At 42.2% G+C, this 21098-nt stretch overlaps 1 protein-coding gene across 1 annotated transcript in view; it reads right to left on the bottom strand.

Annotated features, from left to right (window-relative positions):
• Window positions 1-9938: 9938 nt before the first annotated feature.
• Window positions 9939-21098, bottom strand: part of c7h4orf54 (chromosome 7 C4orf54 homolog) — a 64895-nt gene continuing 53735 nt past the window's right edge. The window contains exon 2 of the mRNA XM_039759812.1: window positions 9939-10123. The gene's annotated coding sequence lies outside the window, so the exon portion shown is untranslated. The remainder of the gene's footprint in view (window positions 10124-21098) is intronic.

Here is a 21098-nt window from a genome sequence, read left to right on the forward strand (position 1 = left end):
CGAGGCCTCAACCTGCCTTAGTAGATGGCAGACTGTCGAGCTCTGAGCTCTGCTTGTTCATCTGTGACGACTTCAGACAGGACGTTTCTTAAGGACGACTTTAAGCATTTCGTTGTTCGGCTGCTGTCTGCAGCCAATGTTAAAGTGTCACTTGAGACAACTTCTGACTCTCGTCATCAAACCGTCCCTTCCTTTATTTGGGAGCCTCAGGCAGTAACTGGAATTCTGCTAAGACACGTTCTCTTGACCGTAACTGTCTGCATGCTCACTCTCCCCAGGAGTGGTGGCCCAGCCAAAAGCACATCCCTTTAGTAAAGCGATTGTGTAGGTGAGCCATAACTACTACCCCACATTAGCTCAGAGTGGCGCCAAATGAAAGGCATGTCCCGTGGGACTCTCTGAAACGCTTCAGTATAAAGTACAAATTGCACATTGGACTGCGTCATACTTACTGTACTGTGAATCATGGACCGAGATGAGCCTTGGGCTGACAAGACAGACATGGAAGTCTTCTTTCTGGATGCACTATAAAAAATCGCCAGTGCTCTCCCCTCAACTTTCTCGTATACTCAGATATAAGAGATCGATATTTGAGGAGTAAACCACAAGACAAGGATTTTTTATATTATGTACATTAAAGAACAATCGACATACAAATCAAATCAAATTAATAATATATTCTGCAATTATTATAAAAGTAAAGGTGAATAAATCAGACTCTGCAGCAGCATGAATAAAGGGTAAAGTACCACTTCAGGTTAGCGGAAAAAAGCCAAAAATTTATAGAAATCTACATTTTGTACCGAATACTTGCATGCAAAATTTGGTTGACGTAAGTGACAGCATCCTCAGGTTATCGTGTTTACACACACACACACACACACAGACAGACAGAATTCCAAAAATGGTATTTGCAGACTCAGGGAGGTTGGATTCATCAAAATCTCCACATCAAATCTTTGGACGATTACAATACTTTCCCTATACAGTGGAGCCTCGGGTCACAACCATAATTTGTTCTAAAACTCTGGCCGATTTGGTCGAGACCCAAAGTAATTACCCCATAGGATTGTATGTAAATACAATTAATCAGCTCCAGACTGTACAGGGAGTGCAGAATTATTAGGCAAGTTGTATTTTTGAGGATTAATTTTAATATGAAACACACACACAGTGCTATCAGTCAATCCAAAATGTTAATAAACCTGAAACCTGAATGTTTCACAACGGAAATGTGAGTGTGAACATCATCAGGGGAATACATATGTGCGCACAATTATTAGGCAACTATTAGTGTGCAGATTTATTATGCAACTAAAGGAAAAATGAAAATGTTCCCATCTCACTTGTTTATTTTCATCTGTTATAGTGAGAATAATAAACAAACACCTCAAAATTTACAAATAAACATCTCTGACATTTCAAAAAAAATCAATCAATCAATGACCAATATAGCCACCCTTCTTTCCAATAACAGTCATAAGCCTTTCCATTCATGGAGTCTGTCAGTTTCTTGATCTGTTGACGATCAGCTTTTTGTGGAGCAGTGACTACAGCCTCCCAGACACTCTTCAGAGAGGTGTATTGTTTTTCTCCCCCGTAAATCTAGCGTTTAAGAAGTGCCCACAAGTTCTCGATAGGGTTTAGGTCAGATGAGGAAGGGGGGCCATGTCATTATTCCTTCATCTTTAAGGCCTTTACTGGCTGGCCACGCAGTGGAGAACTTCGATGCAAGTGATGGAGCATTGGCCTGCATAAAAATCATGGTCTTTTTCCTGTATCACTGTTTGAAGAAAGTGTCTTCGAAAAACTGGCAGTAGGTTTGGGAGTTGATTTTGAGTTCATCTTCAATGCAAAAGGTCCAACTAGCTCATCTTTAAAAATACCAGCTCATACCAGTACCCCACCTCCACGTTGGAGTGGAGCTCTGTGCCCATTACTGATCCACAGGTCCATCCATCTGGTCCATCAAGAGTCACTCTCATCTCATCGGTCCATAAAACCTTTGAAAAAATCTGTCTTCAGATATTTCTTGGCCCAGTTTTGACGTTTCAACTTATGTTTCTTGTTCAGTGGTGGTTGGGTTTCAGCCCTCCTTACCTTGGCCATGTCTTTGAGCACTGAACACCTTGTACTTCTGGGCACTCCAGGTAGGTTGCAGCTCTGGAATATGAAAGTACTGGAGGATAATGGGTTCCTGGTAGCTTCACGTTTGATTCTTCTCAAATCTTTGGCAGCTAATTTGCGTCTTTTGTTCTCAACACGTTTCTTGCGACCCTGTTGACTATTTGCAACAAAATGTTTGATGGTTCTGTGATCACACACCAATATCTTAGCAATTCCAAAAGTGCTGCATCCCTCTGAAAGACTTTTTACAATTTTTGACTTTTCAGAGTCAGTTAAATCTCTTTTTGGCCCATTTTGCCTGAGGAAAACTAGCTGCCTAATAATTCTGCACACCTTGATATAGGGTGTTGATCTCCTTAGGCCACACCCTCCCTCATTACACAAATACACATCACCTGACGTGCTTAAATCCAATAAGCATTCAAGTTAATACAGCTTGGAGTTGGAATATACGCATTAAAAATGATGATATGGTCAAAATACTCACTTGCCTAATAATTGTGCACACAGTGTACAAGCTGTATGTAAATATATTTTTTTAAAGATTTTTCAGCACAAAAATAGTTAATTATACCATAGAATGCAAAGTGTAATAGTAAACTAAATGTAAAAACATTGAATAACACTCAGACAGACACCCAGGCTCCCTGCTCAGCCGCTCGCTCGCTCTCTCTCTCTCTCTCGTCTTTCTCTCTCTCTCTCTCTCTCGTGCGCTCGCTCTGTCTCTTTCTCTCTCTCTCTCTCCTGCTCTCTCTCTCGCGCTGCTCCTGCACCGGCTTTCTCCTCCTGCTTCCTGCCTTCTCCTGCAACCTCCCGTTCTTTCCTGTTCTTTTTTCCTTTATTTATGAAGAGGCGCGGTAGTTGTGGCAATCAGCAGATGCGGACCACTTCTCACCTGTGCACTTAGATGAGAAGCGCCCACATCACAAACTCCTAAGGAACCGCTTTGGCCACACCACCACGCCCCCTTGCTACGCCATGAAAGTGTGAATATTTACTAAAACTGGCCTTTTTGACGGGAGCTATGGACCCGCTATACCATAAGAGGAAGCTGGGTTGAGAGGAGGTTACAGTTTTGAGGGACAGTCCCTCCGCGTGATGCACCGAGAACAATGTACAGTACAGGGAGAGACTGAACATGTGCAGAAATGATCGGCGCGCACAAACCGAAAGGGAAACTGGCTTGTCCGTCAACCAAATGTGTGGCCGTGAACAGATGCAAAAGTTTGGCAAACTTTTTGGTTGGAACCCGATTTGTCTGTGGTCCGAGATGTTCGTGAACTGAGGTTCCACTGTACTTTGTATACGAGAAGGTAAAAAGAGCAGCAGTCCTCAGCACTGACCCCTGCTGGCCACCACTCTTAACATCACCCAATTCTGATGAGGTTCCTCGCACCATCACCCTCTGCTTCCTGTGTCTGAGCCAATCCTGCAGATATCTTGAGAGGCTGACGTCATTGCTTTCTGAGGAGGCCGTGACGTTACTCCACCATATGCAGGCAGTCCGTTATGATTTGTTGGACTCAAGAAATTCAAAAAAGAGAGCATCACTGAGGCCTACACGCAAAATAAGCCTGGACTACAACTCAAAGAGGAAGCTTCTTTGGGCCCCACAGAGCAAAGCCAGGGGCAAAGGCTTCAGTGTTCAAAAAGATTTGTCAAGAGGGAGAATGAAACCGTGAAACCCCTTCTACCAAAAACAAGAACCAATAATAAACAAAAAGAATCTCAAAGATGGCCAGGGTTCTTGTCCAGCCGGTACGGACTGGAGGAGGAAGCCTGGTCAGGACTGTATCTCCCGGCCCGGAACGCTAGATGGCAGTGGTGCCTGGGACTCCCGCAGGGCTTCATGGGAGTTGGAGTTGGGTGCAGCCCTGTTGGGATCCGGGGGTGCTGCCAGGGGGTGCTGCAACAGCTGCCGTGTCCGGACGTGCTGCCGGATGTAGGTCAACGAGCACCTGGTGCACTTCCGGGTGGACTGTAAAAGGAGAGCCAGAGTCGAGAGGAGGGAGACGAAGCTTGCCAGAGAGGAGTGGAGGATAAACAGAAGAAAGTATTGGTTTTGTGTTGCACTTCTGGGAACGGGGAAGGCGTTGCCCACAGGCAGAAGAAAACAAAAATAAAAAATGTATTTGTTTTAAAGTGTGCATCCCGTGTCTGTCCGTGTACAGCGCCTTTGTCACAAAGCAAACAGATCCAAGTCTGTGTTTCAAGTTAAAAACCAGAGCCAAAGAATCAAAAAAATAGAAGAATCAAAGACGAAAGCTCCTGCTATAACACATAATTAAAATAAGATACAAAGTTTGAAAATCATAAGTGAACAAGAATCGTGCAACTCATCGCTAAGTTGTAAATCAGTCGTAAATCGAATGAACAGGAATTATGAGACTGAATTTTGAACTCAAAGGAATTAGTGAATAAATAAATGAGCCATGAAAAGTGGGCACTAAAGTAAATCTGAAAGCATAATAATTGTTCAAAATTAAGTCATATTTTTAGAAGGTTCAGTTTTGTACATATATAAAGGAACATAGATGTCTTAGTTTAATACTGCACTGTAAACATACACTGCGGTGGGTTGGCACCCTGCCCAGGATTGGTTCCTGCCTTGTGCCCTGTGTTGGCTGGGATTGGCTCCAGCAGACCCCCGTGAGCCCGTGTTCGGATTCAGCGGGTTGGTAAACGGATGGATGAATGTAAACATGCAGTATATCACTGTGTTGTGACTGTACTGTACCTGTATAATGATCAGCGACAGTCTGCGTTTGCCTGTAGTCTTCACAGGTGGGACACTGGTAGTGCTGCTGCTTTGCAGTAAGGAGACTGTGGAAGATTATGGGTTTGCTTCCCGGCTCCTCCCCGTGTGGATAGCGCTTTGAGTACTGAGAAAAGCGCTATATAAATGTAATGAATTATTATTATTTTTTATTATTAATGATTTTGTTCTAATTAGAAAGAGCTACGAGACGTGAACAAGAAGCAGGAGTCAGGCGAGCAGCACTTGCCCCATCCACCCAAAGAGGCTGACGGCACCGACACACATGCACTTACGCACTCCCGCTGACCTCCAATGAGTCGATCCACTTGTAAGACTTCCTGTAGGTGCACGTTAGGTGAGTCAATCAGCGTTAACCGACTTACGAACAACGGCAAAAAACAAAAGATTATGATCTGGAGTCTCCACCAAGAAAAAAAGGGAGTTGAGGCCTCCAAAAACAAGCAAGGGTGCAAGGCAGAATCTTAGAGGGTCTGCCCAACACAGGCTCACTTGAACCCTTAAAGTGCCTGCTGGCTGCAATCGGTGCAGGCCTAGAAATGGGGAGCTACGAAAACATCACAAAAATATAATAAATCTCCACAAGAGGAAGGACCGTAAACCCTCAGTTTGAATTTAAAGGGCAAACACGACATTTTTATAAGCCAAGAATTTTTTTCACAGAAAACTAGAAATACAAAACTTTAAAATAGCAAATGAGTTGCCTAAAAGGCAGTCCTAAGCAAACAAATCCCAAAATGTAAAGCACAAGAAATTGAGAAATTGAGGAAATCCACTTTAAACTCCACAGTAAACAATCAACCCTGAATCCTGAGCCTTCTCAGCTTACTCACATACCCAGAGTGGGGGCTTTCGGTTGGTGATGTAAGGGTGGCCCGCCCCCTAGGGGCTTCAGCCACAAAGGACAAGGGAGATTAGAACACTTAAAGAGGTAGAACTTAAAGAATATGCTGCACAGAAATAACAATCAATACTTTAAAATACATAAAAACAGACGAAAGTCCACAATAGAAAATATGCAGAGTGGCATTGAGGCCGAAAAGACGTTGCAAAGGGCAACAGGCTGAAATACCACAGCACCAAATCAGCTCCCCAGGTAGCACAATAAATCAACAGACCTGACATTTAATGTAAGATTTGCTTATTTTAATAAAATGCAACCTAAGCACATAATAAACAAAGGCGCCGATTAAGTGCTTCATTTAGGTTTAACCTGACAGAACGTTAAGATCGAGGGAGATCATCTGAGGAGTGTGGGCTCACTGCGCAGAGGCGTCTAAAAAGAACAACTGGCCATTAACAGAGAATCCGCAGGACCTCGCATCCAGCAGCTGGGAGCCAGAAGGTGGACACGCAGGCACACTGGTGCCATGGTGACCACAAAAACAAGCAAAATAAACTGGCAAAGTGATCTTTAGTGCTGAACAGGTGAGACTGCCAAGCATGAGGCCAGCACTCTGGGAAACGACAGGCCGGAGATTACCTTTTACTGTGACCCCGTCCGTTTGTGCACACACGCAAACTCCTCTCTTGCTTTTTTTTCCTTTCTATAGGTAGAATATAAGTGATGGGGTTAAAGTCTGAACCGAGTTTTCAATGGATTTACACTTTCAAAGCGGCATCATGGAGCACAATGTCGGACCACTTTGTGGAGATTTGTGAAGTGAGTTTGTGAGCGTAGTCACTTTTAAAAGAAATCTGAAACCGGACAGAGATATTTGAACTGTCTTATGATTATGAGAACCAGCATGCCAGTAGATTCTGCTTGAGTGTGGTATCTTCATACAGCATGTATATGATGATGATGATGATGATGATGGGGTCAGTTTTTAAAGTCACAGGAGGGCAAGTCATGCGTTGGACATGTCTGATTTTTTTTTCTTATGTTTCAATGCTTGACAAGTCAAGCAAAATGATCCCTTTAATTGTCTAACTAAAAAGATTACAATATGCCAGCTTTCAAGGTAACTCAGGCCCCTTCTTCACTGCATTCATAAAGCCTAACACGGTATAACACCCCAGTACTACAATGCATGAGAAAAAAAACAATACTTTAGTGCCAGGTATGCCACTGATAGCACAGGATCAGTCAGTTTAATGAACGTGATTACAATTTATTCAGGCCCTGAGCAACTTGTAGCAAGCAGGTGTTAGTTAATATTTGCCAACAACACAGTTACGACTGTTTCTCGATGGTATTAATAGAACTTTAAATGTAAGCAGAACCTGAGACCTTTTTAATATTCCATCCATAAAACTTTGGCCCTTTCTACCACACCAAAGTTGTTGGCTCACAGGTTCTGGACAGGCATCAGGTCACAATGAAAAGAAATTTCTGAAACTAAGTCTGGAAAATGTTACATGATGCTGTTGTTATGTCTTCCAAAGTAACGGGCAAACTTAGAATAATGGAGAGGAGCGGGAGAAGAGACGTCAAAAATGGCCATAACCAAACTTTCAGCAATCCCAAACCAAAAATCAAAGCCAAGAGGTCACCTCTGCTACTCAATACAGACGGCAACGGTGGGACCACCACAGACCACTGACTACAGACCACAGACCAATCAATACACTTAAACAGAGAACCACCTGATAGTTAAAAGACGCAGGAGTGCCTGCTTATTATCGGGGTGTATGGGATTGTTTGGCTTGTTTTTTTGCCAAGACTAATTTTACTCTGCTTGGCAAAGTTGGAAACCTTAAGTTAATCTATGCATGAATGAAAATGTCACCTTTTCTTCTCCCTGTTCCGGTACTTTGTTTTATTACCTGTAAAAGATAGAGGGAAGTGTTTAATGACAATAGTGTCAACCCTGACGGTGACCAGACTGCTAAGAGTAAACACACAAGGGGTACAGATAAGTGGTGGCGTGTTCAATTCAGGTGTACGTAACAAAAAAATCTGATAGGGGGGACAGTCACCCCAGGACACTATTTTGGCAAAACACCATGACAACACTTTCTGTGTGCGTTCACAAGAGTGCTGGGCAACACTTTTGAAGCTGCCGTTCACCTGATCTCAAGGACACAAGGCGCATGTGTCAGACACAAACGATCCCTGCTAGAATTCCATTCAATCGGTCCATAGGTCATCATCATATCTTATCACGCCACTGCCGTATCCAGGTTAGAGCGGCGTCATTAGCATCCTTAAGATCTTCATCGGCACATGTTGGGCCTCAGGAACATTCATGGAGAATGTGGTCCATTGTTTGGGTGGGCTCAGCACAGGGCTTGTTGTGAGGCCTCATATAAATAGGTTGTCCCTTCTTTTGCCCACCTTTGACCCAGTCTTTCCTAGAGAGGGATGATTCATTGGGTAGATGTTCTTGAGGTGTAGGGTGAGCTTCATTGGGAGGGCTGCGGTCAGTCTCTCGCCACCTCTCGAGCTTATGTGTCGTGGACTGCTTTGGATTGAGGGGTTCCACTGTGGCGAAGCTTCGACAAGAAGATAGTCGGCGATTTACCTCCTGGTGATAGTGAAGTGGGTGTCTGGAGTCCATCAGTTGCTTGAACCTTTCTACTCTTGAACTGCTTTCTCGTCATAAATGGGGAGGTGCGATCCTGGCCAGCCTGTATAAAGCAGGAAGGCACGTTGTTTGCAATGTGCCAGTGATGCTTTGGTATAGCTGATTCATAGGTGAGGCCATGTTATTGTGACTGAGCCCAATAGACGCATTCAGCAAACGATCAGGCGGCACACACTGAAAACATGTGATCTAATGCTAGTCTGGATGAGCAAAGCCTGAAGTTGAAATGTGCTGATCAAAAAGACCTTTCCACGAAACGCCTGACAGACAGCAGACTGTGACTGAAAACACTTTTGAGATTACTTCTCCTTCATCTGTAGTTTGTTAATAACAGCTCACCTGGAAGTACGCATTAGCAGTGAGAAACAGTGTTTGTATACCTGAAGAGAATGTTGTTGTGGACATCTTACTTACTGTACATTTTGGAAAGATCAACGATCAGCATGAAACAATCAAAAAAAATCATAAAATGATTGAGTTGATGGCACCTCTACAGAACAATCAATAATGTTTACTGTAAGCCAAGAGTCTTCAAACTGGAGAAGAACAAAACCTGCTGGTGTGTTTTTATTTTTATGTCTTGTGACAGACAACCAGGGACTTTGCCCCACCGGGACACCTGGAGAAGCAAAGGACCAGGAGAGGGGCAATTCCTTCTCCGGGACGCAAGAGGGCAGCCCCCCTGGATTGTATGGGGGCCACGGAGTTTGGAAGCTCCAGATGGTTCCAAAGACATGGAATGCAGTACTTCCGCCACACCAGGATGTGCTGCAGGATGGTCATCAGGGAGTACCTGGAGCACATCGTTATAAAAGGGGACGCCTCACTCCATTCAGGGAGCTGGAGTCGGGAGGCAGAGCATGGAGCTTGCAGGGAGAGAAGTGGAGGCGGCAGAAGAATTGAGAACAGTAAAAGTAAAGTAAAAAGGAACAGAGTTATGGTGGGTGTTTGGAGCACCATGTTCCTGGACTTGTGAGTCTTTGTGTCTGTCTGGGCTGGGCTGATCTTCCACAGTGTTTAATGTTGAACACTTAGTTTTTAGTTTTGTTTTCATTGCTTTTTTAGTTTTATCTTTAAGGTAGAAAATGCCTGATACGGTGAAATTAATTTTGGTGCCAGAATAATGTTATTAAATAGTATTCCATCTCTCTCTCTCTCTCCTTCTCCCTCTTTCTCAAAATAGATAAGTGAAGGACCCTCCTCTCTTTGTTTTTCATACTTGACACTGGATACTGTCCTCGCTGAGGGATCACTTGCCGTTCTTGTGCTGTGACCTGAGGGACTGTCAAGCTATCACTTTAAGCTTTGAAATGACATTCTCCCTCTCTATCCCTTTTATATATAGTGCCAATAAAAAGTCTTCACCCCCTTGCAAGTTTCGTATTTTATAGTTATACAACACTGAATCCCAGTGAATGTAATTTGGCTTTTTAAAACTGATCAACAGACAAAAAAATATGTCAAAGAAAAAAAGATCTAAATGAATTACAAATATGAAACACAAATGAATCAATCACATAAAAGTATTTAATATGAGACACCTAACCCACCACTGATTAGCTCGATGTAGGCCACCTGCCTGGGGTTTCAGTTGATGGTACAATAAACAAACCTGAGGTATCAGGAAAGTCCAGCTTCTGGGGAGTTGGTTTTGTGGCCTGACCAGCAGAATGACACTCCAAGTAACTCCCTGAAAAGCAAAGACAAATATCCAAATTACGGAATCTCGCTTGGACTCCTCTTAAATCAGTCATGAAGAAATGTAAAGAGTACGGCCCAGCTGCAGATCAGACTACATAACAAGTGAATGATAGTGCAAGACAAGGACATATATTGAACTAGAGTGATTTCTCTTGCTCACTAGAGTTCCAACTTCTTTATGAAAAGGTCCCTTTCTCACCATTCCTTAAGATCTTTGAAGGGTAAATTCCTTTATATATTTTATATATTGTTGAAAAGCTCTCTGAGTCTTCCACAAGACTAACTAGTATAGCCACTGGAATTGGTATGAGTTAGAGATGTGGATAGGTTGGTTGGTTTCTTTTAACAAAATTTCTGATTTTCATATAAAAAAATGTGCAGCTGGAAATTTAACTTTGGAGCACAATTCTTCATAAGATGCAAATACACTGTCAATATAAAAGTCTGCAAATATCTTAATCCTTAGTGTTTTCTGTATGCTGAGTAGGTCGGAGAAGTTAGGAAAAGGTGATTAATGTGCACAGAAGCAACACATAGGAGCTTATCAGCCATGAAGCATGTCCTGCATTAGTTCAGATTTTAAGTAGTTGGTGGGTGACTGAACTGCTGGTAAACGGCCGATAGCTGGTATTGAGTAAATCACCGAGCAGGGCATTAAAGGGGGATTTAGAGCAGGATTCATTCTCCAATGCAAGCCAGGCCTGTTTTCAATCGTTTATTTACAAGACTGCATTGTGTGTATATTTGCTGTCTAGTAATAGAACTGAAATGTAGTGCAATCCACCTTCCGTTTCAGATCTTTATGGTGTCGACTTTTGAATGTGTGGACGTTTTGAATTCCAGAGGAATGACGTTATAAGTGAATCTGATTTCTTAAAGAATGATTTGTTTATATACAGTATATAGTGATACTCTGAAATAGATAAATCAGCTTAGAGAGTTCATTCTGGCAGCATTCATTCTCCCTGCTGATTTAAGATGGAAGATAGACCATTTGTTAACATCTTGTTTTCATTTTGACATTTTTCTGTTGATCAATATCAAAAAAAGTCAAATAAAGCCCACTGTACAAAAATAAAATGTGGAACTTTCATGGGAGTGGATAGCTTTATAGGACCTGTATATATATATATATATATATATATATATATATATATATATATATATATATATATATATACTGTACATATATTATACATATACAGCATATATATATATTCATTGCATTCATAGTCTGAGTCCTGACCTTGTATGGGTGGTTACCTACCAGGTAACGCATGTGGTTGGTCTGCCATTCGGCAAACATCCGCAGCAGGGCCCTCTTTCAGTTGGGAGAAGCAGATCATGGAATGTAGCATAGTTTACTGTGCACTCTTTGCATTATTTGACAGTAAACTATGCAATATATATATATATATATATATATATATATATATATATATATATATATATATATATACACATACTAGGGGGGCAACCTCCAGATGCAGCCAGTCTGCCACTCGTGTTGTGAAGAGGGATGGCTGCTAAACGCACCCCAAGGAGACGCGGTCACTCCTCCGAAACCCCCTTTTAAACACTGATACCAATACAGGTTTTTTTTTTTTTTTTTTACCCTCTGCATCTCCTGCGGCACTTGAAACATTTAAAAGTCTGTACAGCCGCTCTCGTACTCTTTGTTTTTTATTTTTGGCCCTGGACCTGGTTAAATCTCTTGGCATTCTTGGTTAAGTCTCATCTTGTGGGACATGAATTCTTGATATTTTTTAGTTTATAATTTAAAAATGGAATAAAAATCTGAAAATCTAACAACATCATATTAAAGTTCGATAAATTGTGAAAAGAATGATACCAAACATAAATATGCAGCTTTTAAAATAAGCCGAATTTAAATACTTCCATACATGTATGGAATTTGAACTTGAAGTGGGATTTTAAAAGGGTTCCTCTTAGAATCATCTCAAATACTGTACATATATATATATATATATATATATATATATATATATATATATATATATATATATATATATATATATATATATATATATATATATATATATATATGTATTTGAGATACTATATATATATATATATATATATACTGGAGAATATAACTTGACAAATGCGCTCAAACGGGACACGTGGACCTCAAAAGCAGGGCCCCCTTTGGAGCAGGGCCTGGGGAGGTCGCCCCACAAACGCCACTCTTGGAGAGACAGGGCTGGCCTTAGTCCTTTGCCAAGGCTGCAGAGGGCACGCCATATCCTTCCTAATCTCAGATGCTCTCTCTGTGTTTTTCGCCCATCCATTCCCGCAGTTCAAACTCCCACATCACTTGCCATCGTTCTTGTGTTCTGATTATTCAAGTTTAGGGGACCTAATCCTAATCTTTGACGCCACAGATTAGTTTTTCTTTGGTTCACACAGTACGGGTTGCTGAGACCTGAATGACGATTCACGGCCTGCGCACACAAGCCCACCCATTGCCCATCTCTGGCAGTTTTGAGGTCACACACAGTACTGTGTACCGATAATTTTAGGAATTAGCACTAAACTCGGCGTGAGCACTACGCTATCTCGTCAGAATTCGACTTAAAATAGTTAAGCTTTAAAAAAAAAAAAAAGATTTTTTGCAATCAACGTTTTCACATAAACACTCAAATTATTCCCATCTCTTTGAAACCGGACGGAGATCCCGATGGACGTTACTCAGCAACACTTGCACTTGCAATCTTTTTTTACGTGCGCTCAATATTTTTTTACGTGTGCTCAGAATAGTGGCACTGAAATAACGCCATACTCGTGACGTCAGCACGTGTGCTTGGCGCGCAGATCGTGAGTAGGAAGTTGAGGAGAGCGCGACGAGGAAGGCGGGAGGACGGCGGTGACGAGGGACAGAAGGTAAGAGGCAGGGCGTGAGTGAGGGACGGGGTCATGGAGCAGTGGAGGGCTCGGGTAGGCTACGAGTCCATTTGGAGTTCATCGGGAATCTATTTTTCCCAAAATGCTGTATTTGCATTTTGGACGACCTCTCCGACCCCCATCACAAACTTGTAGTTTTACCGGAGCATCCGGACGACCGGCTCTACCAGGCTATGCAACAGGCTGTTAGAAAACTGAGCGGCCTTCTATCTCCAAATTAAAACACGGGTTTCAATAACAGCGTTGCCTCGGTTAACTGCTGCCTTCTTCCGATAAAAACGGTGCCGATTTTATACGTCTTGTGATTGACAAGGTGCCGGTTTGCTCTCAGACTTGTCATCCGCATCCTCATGCCCTCCGTACTTGAATGTTCACAAGTGCCCTGTCTCTGTGGATTGTGGATGGCACGGTCATAACGATTGCATTTTAAAACTCAATTGTTTAATTCCACATGTAAGAGCGGCTGTTGAAATGTCTGCTACTCTCCTTACCAGAATTCGGATTCGATTCTTCTTGGCTTGCGGGCGACGTCGGTAGTGTAGCAGACCGAGTCCTCGATGTGTGGAAAGGCACACAGAGATGGCCACCCACCCTGGAATGTCCTACCAGAGAGCCTGAGAACACAGCAGAGTGTAAAGCTCAGCTAAAGACTTTTCTATTTAGGAAAGCATATTAACAAAAATGCTACTAATTATTGTTGTTTTATCTTTGTTCTTAACTTGTTTTGCCTTTGTTCAAACTTTTTATGTAGCACTTTGAGATTTACTACAAATGTAAAGTGCCCTATAAATAAAATACATTATTATTATTAGTATGGTGGCGCAGTGGGTAACGCTACTGCCTCGCAGTTAGGAGACTTGGGTTCGCTACCCGGGTCCTCTCCGCGTGGAGTTTACATGTTCTCCCCATGTCTGCGTGGGTTTCCTCTGGGTACTCCGGTTTCCTCCCACAGTCCAAAGACATGCAGGTTAGGTGCATTGGCGATTCTAAATTGTCCCTAGTGTGTGCTTGGTGTGTGGGTGTGTTTGTATGTGTCCTGCGGTGGGTTGGCACCCTGCCTAGGATTGGTTCCTGCCTTGTGCCCTGTGTTGGCTGGGATTGGCTCCAGCAGACGCCTGTGACCCTGTGTTTGGATTCAGCGGGTTGAAAAATGGATGGATGGATGATTCAAGCTACACCATCTTTTAGGTGAGGCTAAAAGTAATCCCTTGTTCTATAATAGTAATATATGAGTATGCATATACATAAAGCTGGTTTTATTTATATATATATATATATATATATATATATATATATATCTATAGAGAGAGAGAGAGAGATACAGAAAAAATATAGAAATACATATAATATAATTTCCTTTGCATTAGGATATTTCTATTTTTGCTTTACAGGCCATGTTCATTGTCTTTTTACTCTATAGTATATTTCATCTTTTTAAATAAATCATATTATTTTCCTGTTTAAAATCGCAAAATGCATTTACCTTTGGAGAAATGATCTTACATCTAAAGAAGTTCCTAACTTTAATGTAGAGCAGGGGTGTCAAACTCCAGGCCTGGAGGGCCTCAGTGACTGCAGGTTTTCATTCTGACCTTTTTTCCTAATCAGTTTTCACTGCTAATTCACTTCTTTTCCATTCATTTTAATAGACCTGTTTTTAAGGACTCAGTCTTCTGAGTTGATTCGTTTCTTCATTAACTGGCAGACAAACAGAAATGAGACGTGAAACGAGCCAGCAGACAACCAGCCTAATCGGGGCGTCAAACTCGATTTCACTCCAACCAGTTTCTAAGTGAGAAGCCAGTTCTTGCTGTTAATTAAACTCATTATTTAATTCCACGGCTTGTTGCTGCTCCCATTTGGCCACAGCAGACATTTCCAGAACTGTTGATTTTCTATTTTTTCTAAGAAGTCAGCCTAACTGAGACCTTCACCTTTCTTTATTTTCCGATATTGTGTGATGGCCGCAGGTGAGCTGCTCGTGCAGCGGCGTATTTCGTGTCTCATTATTGTTTGGCTGCTAGTTAAAGAAAAAGAAACAACTAAAGGGTCTGAGTCAAGTTAATTAAAAGTTCATGAAAACTAAGGCAAATGGAATTAATTAGCAGCATAAACAGGTCACTAATTAAGAAGACGGTGAGAATGAGAATCTACAGCCACTGCGGCCCTCCAGGACTGGAGTTTGACACTGGAGAACTGTAAAGTGATCTAATAAATGTGCAGACTCTGTTTGGACAGATGGGTGTAGCTAACTTCCTAAAGCTCATCCACGCCTTCCAGGCACATTTGACTTTATATCGTAATTAGTGTTTTGACACTGAATGAACAGCGTGCTCTGAGCACTAGAATATAAAACCCATTAGATTCAAAAGTGACAACTACACCTGAGGACAGGAAGGTCTCCCATCAAGAACATGAAGTCTGACATGCCCACTTATAGAGAAAGAACAAACAAAACAACTTTGAAAAAAGACGTTTTTTTTATTAGATTGTTTTTAAAATACAAATGCTTGCAAAATCCAATGATCTCTGCAACCAAAAGATGGATACAATTTATACAATCTCTTGTTTTTCTTCTGTGCAACACTTTGCTAGTGCAATTTTCCCCACGCAGTTCACCAATCCCTTTCCCATTTATTTGTTCCTCCATGGCACCAAGTCTTTCTGCTCTGGTCGAAGCCCAGCAGCGTTCACATTCTCACCTGCCATTTCTCTCCAGAAGCCCAAGGCAGCGCTTCTCTCCTAGCGTTCTGAAACATAACTCTCATCAGACAACACATTGCTTTTTCACTTTATCTAATCAGATCACTTCCACATTCCCCACGCGTACAACAAACTCCAGCAAAGTGACTTGAAAGTATGGCATTGGAAGGCAAGCATTCTATCATGAAAAGAAAATGTACATTAATAGCAAGTTTCACCTGAAGAACTAAATGTAGTTAATGTGTGAAGGAATCGGGGGATTGGGCTGAACAAATACATACAAATGTAGAACAAATAAACTGAACAACTCATTCCTCAATATAAAGTTTGGCATGTTAAATATGAATAGCAGCATGCGAACCTCGACAAAACTCATTTTTGCTTTATTTGTAGTGTATATGAAATAAAATGATGGCCTGGTATTGTGCTACTTTGGTACACTGTCTCGTGTTAGAGAAAAATGTTAACATAAGAAAACAAAGCGTCATCAGATATACTGCAGACACCGAGGAGTGACCAAGCAGTAGAGACGTTCTGGTGGAGTGGATGAGCTGGAAAGCAAACCTTCCACGTTTTACTTGCAATGAAAGTTCAACCAACATCACATATAAGAAAAGAGTGGAGAACCTGCATGGGAGACAGAGACGAGCCTGTGTGACCACGGGGTCCGCTGATTAGACACCTCTCTGCCTCTGGTGGGGAGGACAAGCTGAACATCAGACAGTCCCGAACACAGAATAATCGTCATGTGGTGTGGGTGAGTGTACTGGCCAGCAGCTGCACAAACCCGCAAAATCACATCCGGGTAAAAAACCAATAATAACAACACACAGCGTTTGTGAATGAATTCTCTGCAAGGGTTTTATAAAAATTGTATTATGCATCAAGCTTTACCAAACAAGCGTACAACAAAGTTTAGATAAAAGGTGTTTAGAAATTGTCAAATAATCTTGATACCCTGTAGCATGTCTTAAAAAGTGTCTATGCACACCAGCCTAACAGTCACGTGGCCTGCACTGGACAGACGCTACCGGGCTGCAAACTACACACACAGGCACTGCAGTCGGAGCAGTTTGAGGGTTCAGGCACAATGAAGTCACGTGTGTGTGTGTGAGAAAACACTCCCATACCGTAATAATTAGGTGTCCGAATACTCACACACACTCACTCGCTCACACGTGTATATACAGCTCAGAATCTTAATAGACACACTCAGTCACTCACACAAGGCTAAGTTAGAGTGATCAGCTTTGGGATGATGAGAAGAAAATGGCAAGAACAAGGAAACAAAGTGCCAGCCAAGATCTTGGAGGGCAGCAATGTAACTCACTGCTCCGGCGCACCACCTCCATTCAGAGATCACACAACTTGTACTCTCAGTTCACATTCAGCATTTCAGACTCTCAGGGCATGAAAGATCATTCAAGAAGTGAATTATACACCTACAAGGCCACTGCTTCCGGTCTCTAAACGAGCAGAGGTGGACTAAAATAAAGTGACGACAAATTGAAAGGAAAACAGCTTCTCTTCCTCTGGTATTACAGGAGGAAAAAACAAAAGTAAAGAGGAAATCCAAAAATATAAAGTCACTTAAAATGAAAACACTGTCAACAAAACCAAAATCTTATTTCAAAGTCGAATGAAAAATACAACAGAAATAAAGAAAGGACACCAGACGTGCGATTCTGAGTCTGTGTTTGCCAATTCCGTGCCCAAACCTGGACGGCACTCCTGTCCATCACAGAGCCCACTTACTTGTATTGCACCAACTAACCTCACACACACACACACGCATCTTTGGGATGTGGGAGAAAAGCCCACAGAGACTAAGGGAGAGCACACAAACTCCACTCGGACGATGAGCGGCTGTAAGCTTTAAACCCTGAACCTCCCTTCAGTAAGTTTGTTGAGCACATTTCGGATCTTGAAATGAGTTATTATCCATTTTCATTAGGCTGTCTTTGTACGAGTGCAATGAAACAAAGGTCAAAATCAAAGTTATTCATGCGGGACTGTCAGAAATAAACCAAACTGTACACGTTGAAAAGAAGGGTGATAGACGACTGGAAGGTGGACTGGATGAGGTGTTGGAGGAGAACAGTTTTAATCAGACCTCATTTTAGGGATTGTGCCTAAAAGAAGAGACAATACGTAATCTACTTGTATAGACGTCTGCCAGCCTCGGCGTGAATCATGGCAGTCACACCTTACTGGCAAAGAAAAGCCAGGTCTTGTTCAAAAAGCGGACGCCATCTCCTTCTTGTTTGTTTTAGACTGGCCTACCCCTACTACAAACCCTGAACTTAAGGTTTGTGGGGGTAAGGCCAGGTACACCAGGGTCCCTAATCTTAAAAATTTAGAGTAGGTGCCTAATCTTAAAAACAAGTGGCGTCCACTTTTTGAACAAGACCCCAAAAGCCTTCACTTACAGCAGTGGGGTCAAACTCCACAGTCTTCTTTCCAGCCACTTTCTTCAATAGTGACCAGTTACTAATGCGAATTCAACACACTTAATTATAACTGACTTGCTTCATTGTTTGGTCCTTAACCAACAGCCAAACCATACAGAGGTGCAAAACAAACCAACTTGGGAATCTCAGACAGACCTGGAGGGCCACCACCCCACTCAGCATTTTCAAATCAGATTTTATTTTTTCTGAGAACACTGTCCAGATGCTTTTTGGAACACATCAGATCAACATTTCTAATTTTCCTGTTCAGATATTTTATTGTGACACATCTTATATGTAAACGTCTACGTGTGGAAGTGTCTGTCCGTCTGTCTGTCTGTGCAGCCCGGAAGTGAGAGGTGGAGTCAGGGTGAGGGCTCCGCCTCCGAGGAAACAGACAACTCGCTTAGCTGCTAATCACACAAGCGAGGTGAGCGCGTCAGCAAAATGAAACCACAGAAGAATGACAGAGTTGCTTAGTCGCTAACATCGGCAAACCCTTTTACTTTTCCTCCCCCTGGTAATGCACAAGGGATGTGAGCACGTCAGCAAATTGAATTTTTCTAGTAGAGCAATAGTTTCTAGGATCCCGGGCTTTTTACAGCACAGACTTACACGGCTAGTCTTATATATCATTGTCTACGTGTGAAATTGTGTGCGTCTGTCTGTCCTTCCCAGAAGTACAAAGCTACAGCGTGAAGCTCGAAGAGCCGGCATGGCAGCCCCAAATTAATGAGTTGGAAGAAGAAAGAAGTGCAACGCTACAGCATGAAGCTGAAAGAAAAGCGACTCCATCGCCAAAGTGAGACCACCGAGGAAAGACAAATGAGAGAAACTCACTTAGCCGCTGATAGACGAGGAGGGCGAGCTTGTCCACAAAAAGAAGCCGCCGACTCTGCATTTCAATTTGTTTTCTGACGATTTCAGTAGTTTCTAGGAGCCCATGCTTACACAGCTGGTATGATATAAAGACACAGGTACAAATGAGATTTGCGTTATAGCCAGGCCATTTGTTGGTTTGCTTTGCATCTCATTATTGTGTATCTTCTGGTTAGAGGAATAAATGAAACAATTAAAATGAAAGTCAATTAAATCCAAAGCAACACAGTAATTGGTGAATCACAGAGAAAGTGGCTGAATGAAAACCTACAGTCACAGTGGCCCTTCAGTTTGACACCACTGGCCCCCAGGCTCTCGTCTGATCTTTTCCCCTATCGGAGTAGCTATGTAGATGCGTCTTAGAAGTCTTTGTGTCAAATGTGCGGTTACATAGCCGTATTCTTCAAGAAGTCTGTAGGTTTTTGCCAATTTTTTATCAGCTGTGCACAAACAATAATGCTTGTTCAGTGATCATAATGCACGGTCTCTGTGATCTCCCCAACACTTCACATCCTCCTGTGCTGCTGGACATAATGGCTGTGTGCAAATGACACTTGGTGTCACGTGCAGGCGCATTACACGGCCGGCTCGCCAATTGGCATCCATGAACATTCACCTTGTCTTTGGAAAGTCCCCTTCATTTTCTTTACGATACAGCAGGGCTCCCCAACTCTGGTCCTGGGGGGCCGTAGTGGCCGCAGGTTTTCATTCTACCCCTTAATTAGTGACCTGTTTTTGCTGATAATTAACTTCTGTTTTAATTCTCTTGTTATTTTTAAGATGTGTTTCCCTGAATTTCTTCATCGTTCCTCTGAATTGCCTCATTCCTTTCCTTAAACGGCATCCAAACAGAAATGAAATGTGAAGTGAGGGAGACAACGGACGACCAGCCAGGTCAGGGCCTCAAACTCCAACCAATTTCACTCCAGCCAGCTGCTTAATTAGGTGTCAAGTCTTGTTGTTAATTAAACCCGCTCTTTCATTCCATGTTTGTTGCAGTGGCGTAGCTCGAGTTTGTGCTGCTCGGGTCGAGGCGATGCTTCGATTTGCCGCATATCTGAAAATGTTAACCTATTTAAATAGAAAATCAAAATGACGTATAGAGAAAAATGAAGATACATTTTGCATAGATTTGTTCATATACAGTATAGAGAAACAGCAATAATTTTTCGCGTATAATTATTTTTAAGCATCAACTAGCCACGAATATAGTATAGACGCTACACTGATAAGCCATCTTCTAATTATTAGTTTAATGTAATTACGCTGCGAAGACCCGAACCAGTGTAGTGTACAAGTGAAAGGTGGGGATGAGCATTCGGATTGAAAACGAAACAAAATTCTAAATTGTAAATGAGTTGTTTATTATCTTAGACATTCTTATCGGTGTAATGTTTAGGTTTATTTTTGTTATCAACTGCTCTGTCTGATGCCGTCACAGAAGGACAGTCTGAAAATTATTTTTGAAGCGTTTGTGGATAACAATCAGACAATTTGACTTTGTTCATTCATGAGTGAGATTTTTCCGAACCCTGCTGCTTACACATAAATTGTACTGAGCCTTTTGGCCAATAATGCTGCCCTCCAAAAATATGCCCCACTGGGGCGGACCGCCCCCGAGCTACGCCACTGGTTTGTTGCTCCTCTCACCTAAGAGCACCATTTGCAGGGTCTGAGCAGATCAGCATTACGATATTTTCAGATATTGTGTGCTGCTCCTGTTTTGGCTCATTTTGTATCTCGTTATTGTTTGGCGGCTAATTAAGGAAAAAGAAACAATGAAAGGTCTGAGTCTTGAAGAGCAAATCAATTAAAATGAATTCAAAAGAAGTTAATTAGCAGCAAAAACAGGTCACTCATTTAGGAAAAGGGTGAGAATGAAAACCTGCAGCCGCTGCGGCCCTCCAGGACCGGAGTTTGTGACCCCTGCTCTACAGTATCCAGTGCTATACTAGATTGCATTAAACTGTACAGGGTGCAGTATGACTTAGTTGTATTTATTATTTT

This window comes from Polypterus senegalus, chromosome 7 (genome assembly GCF_016835505.1).
Source record: "Polypterus senegalus isolate Bchr_013 chromosome 7, ASM1683550v1, whole genome shotgun sequence".
In the NCBI taxonomy this organism is placed as follows: domain Eukaryota; kingdom Metazoa; phylum Chordata; class Cladistia; order Polypteriformes; family Polypteridae; genus Polypterus; species Polypterus senegalus.